This window comes from Dipodomys ordii, unplaced genomic scaffold, assembly GCF_000151885.1.
Source record: "Dipodomys ordii isolate 6190 unplaced genomic scaffold, Dord_2.0 Scaffold6, whole genome shotgun sequence".
Taxonomy (NCBI): domain Eukaryota; kingdom Metazoa; phylum Chordata; class Mammalia; order Rodentia; family Heteromyidae; genus Dipodomys; species Dipodomys ordii.
Window position 1 is genome coordinate 7,613,394 of NW_012267222.1, and position 4,030 is coordinate 7,617,423.

Below are 4,030 nucleotides of genomic sequence, written 5' to 3' on the forward strand. Positions count from 1 at the left end.
AGAATGCTCGCCTTGAGCAAACATGTGTAGTGACAGTGCCCAGGCCCTGAGTTCAAGCCCCAGGACCAACATGTGTGTGTGCGCACACACAGAAAAAGAAGTGAAAAGAGAAGGAAGAGAAGGAAGGAGGAGGAGAGAAAGAAAAATAAGCGTGAAAAGAGAAAAAAGAAGGAAAAAACAAAGAGCAAAAAAGGAAGAAGAGAGGGAGAGAGAGAGAGAGAGAGGGCTTAAGGTCTATAAAAGGAAAGCCACCCAGCTGAAGCCAGCGCAGGTGTGGCGTGGGCTGTGCTGTACTGCCTACTGTGCTGTTGTGTTGGGGGGCGGGGGCACAGCCCCGTGGGAGAGGAGCTGTCAGGACTTTGTGAAAATGAAAACGCACCCCTCCCCCTCCCCGCGTCTGCCTGTTGTACTTTCTAGGTTTACCACCTAGAAAAACTGTCACCCCGAACCTGGGGACAGGTGCATGGCAGTGGCCACACAGTGAAAACACTCAGATGTCTGGGACAAGGGTACAGGGAAACAAGGTAGGCTGGGCAGCCCAGAGCTCAGCCCCACACAGCCAGCAGATAAGTCAGCTCGGAAGGAAAGTTCTCAGAAACACCTCTGATTGGGGGGGGGGGGGGACGAGTCAAGCGGAGCAGATAAACACATACACATCTGCACATACACATCTGTAATACAGTCGCTACTTGGTAACCGCTACTTGGACTGACTGCAGGACCCCCCTTCCCACCGACACCCAAACCTATGGATGCTCCGGTGTCTTATGCAGATTTGCATCTTATTTGCATATGATCTACACACATTCTCCTGTATACTTTAAAACATTCTAATACCGAACATAGTACAAATGCTACATGAATAGTTATTGTTATAGCGTATTGTTTGAGCAATAATGAGAAAAATGTCTCTGTGTTCAGTGCAGACTCTGTGTATGTATGTGTGTACATGCATGTGTGTGTGTACATGCATGTGAGCACACAAAAAGTTCCAAGGTCTGAGCTCAGGGCCTGAAACACTCCAGCTTTCTTGCTCATAGATGGAGCTCTACTACTTGAGCCACACCTCCAGTCCAGCTTTTGCTGTTTCATGAAACAGAATCTTTTTAGGCTTTTCTGCTCTGCTGGCTTCAAACCATGTTCTCCAGGTCTCAGCCTTCTGAGTAGTTACAATTAGAGGTATGTGCCACTGGCACACACACCATTTGTGTGTGTGTGTGTGTGTGTGTATATCTGTGTCAGTCCTAAGGTTTGAACTCAGGGCCTGGGTGCTGTCCCTGAACTTTTTTTCTTGAGCCACACTGTTCCACTTCTGGCTTTTAATTTTTTTTTTTTAATGACTAATTAGAGTTTCATGGTCTTTCCTGCCTGGGCTGACTTCAAACTTTGATCCTAAAATCTCAGCCTCCTGAGTTGCTAGGATTTCAGGCATGAGCCACTGCACCCAACATTTTTTTTCCGCCCATCCTCAGTTGGATGAAGCCAGGATGGAGGACCCGGGGATACACAGGGCTGAAGGGAACACTGCATCATTTGTTTACTCATGAAGGAAGAAAATGAGTTAGAAACAGGGAATTCAGAGTAGCAGCTGTGTTTGGGGGAGAAATCAAATAGAAACAAGGCTCAGGCTCAGGGACTTGTAGTTCAATTATAAAATTTAAAAAATTGAAGCAGCTGGGCGCTGGTGGCTCACGCCTGTAATCCTAGCTACTCAGGAGGCTGAGATCTGAGGATCGCGGTTCAAAGCCAGCCTAAGCAGCAAATTCTGTGACTCTTATCACCAATTAACCACCAATAGGAAATGGCTCAAATGGTAGAGTGTTAGCCCAATAAGCCTCCCTTCCCATAGCTTAGCATGCTCCTTTCCTAGGCAACACTAGCTGCAGAAGTGTTTACCAAGAGTCTACTACTTAGTTCTGCATCCATTAATATCTGTATTCCGTTCTAGGTGCTGGGCAGAACAGACCAGCTCCCTCAGTTGTGGGAGAGGGGATGCCAGGGATGGCTGGGGAAGCTCAAACAGCTCTGGAGAGGGGGGAGTGGGTCATGAAGGCAAACTGCCTGCTACAGCAGGGAAGCAGTCAGGTGGACAGTGCAGTGTTAGCACGGGTCATATCTGCGTGGTAGGAATACTATAAGCAGGTGCTGCTTATAGTATGCTGTGCATTTTCTCCTGATTTCACAAGAGGGAGGGACGGAAGGAAGGAGGAAAGGAGAAGAAGAGAGATAGAAAAAGAGGGAGAGGGAAGGAAGAAAGAAGGAAGGAGGGAATGACAGAAGGAAGGAAGGAAGGAAGGAAGGAAGGCAGGCAGGCAAGACACTTGGTGGTAGGTATATACCTGTAATTCTTCCAGAGGTGGGTAGGATGATGTGGTTCTAGGCCAGCTGGCAAAAGTTAGTGTGAGAGCCTGTCTGAAGAAACCAAATGAAAGACAAAAAGGGCTGGGGTCATGGCTCAGGGGGTAGAGTGCTTGCTTGGTAGGTGAGGCCTGACACAGAGAAGGAACTAGAACAGAGGTTGTCCTGAGTCTTAGCCAGCCCCTCTTGGAGGGGCTGAAAGTCTTTTCCAGAAGGTTTGGGGCTGATTTGAGGGCTGGATCCTGGGAAGAGATAACCCAGGGGAGGGAGCTTTGGGAGGGGCGAGAGCTTGGAGGCTCCTGTGGCTCCCTTTTTCAAATCACCAGGGTTCTCTCTAAGGCTTTTATTTTTTTTGGGGGGGAATCTGCTTTTCTCTCTCTCTCTCTCTCTCTCTCTCTTTCTCTCTCTCTTTCTTTCTTTTTTGTGTCAGTTGTGGGGCTTGGGCTCTGGCGCTCTTCAGCTCTGCAGCTCAAGGCGAGCACTCTACCACTTGAGCCACAGCGCCACTTCTGCTTTTCTGGTGGTTCATTGGAGGTAAAGGGTTTCACGGACTTTCTGGCCCTGGCTGACTCTGAACCAGAATCCTCGGATCTCAGGCTCCTGAGTAGCGAGGGTGACTGGCACGACCCCGGCTCTGGGCGAGCATTTCTGCACCCGGTGTTACAGGCCCCACTGTGGAACGGCCCACTAAGCTGATTTGCCAAGGCCAGGAGGCAGGTGGAGGGAAGATGCCTTCAGGTGACAGTTGGAAGGTTCTAGCAGTCACTGGATTCTCTTTCCTACTCAGTGATTTGAGGATGTGAGTCGTGAAGGGGCTGAATGAGCAGACCCGGGGGTGCCGAGATAATTGGGACCCTGGGGCCAAGAGGTGGCTTGTTCTGGAGGCTGCTGGGTGAGGAAGTTTGAGGGGGTCTCTTTTGAAAAGCTGCAGGAAAGGATGCCCAGGGCCTCTGGGCCTCTGGGACTCTGGGGGCCAGGCCAGAAGCAGCAGCAGGCTTTGTGGCTGCTTCTGAGAACGCTGGCGCGCAGGGAGGGGTGGAGGAGAACCCTGCCCCTAAAGTGAAGCTGCCCCACCCAGCACACCACAATTAAACCGTCCAAACCACCTAACCCACAACACCTGCCACATTCTCAGGACAGTTTCTCAAAAGATGTCTCTCAGCCACTTGGCAGCTCATAAAAAAGGCATGGCCAGGTTCTTAGCAGCTACGGGAGTGGGGCCCAGGGATTTGCATATTGAACAAAGCTTCTCATGAGTCTTTGGCTGACTGAAGAATCTGCTGTTTCCTCCCAAAGGTCCACTGGAACCTGGCCTCCCCCCTCCATGGAGTGGGTGTGCATTTAACAACCTGGATATTGAGCCAGGAGCTGGTGGCTCACGCTTGTAATCTCAGCTACACAGGGGGCTCAGATCTGGAGGCTGGCCATCCTGGGCAGAAAAATCCACTGAATATGGTCTCCAAAACAAAAAGCTGGGCTGGGCTAGCTGGGCACTGGTGGTTCACGCCTGTCAGCCCAGCTACTCAGGAGGCTGAGATCTGAGGATCACGGTTCAAAGGCAGCCTGGGCAGGAAAATCCGTGAGACTCTTATCTCCAATAAACCACTCAAAAACCGGAAGTGGTAATGTGGCTCAAGCGGTAGAGCGCCCAGGCCCAGAGTTCAAGCCCCACG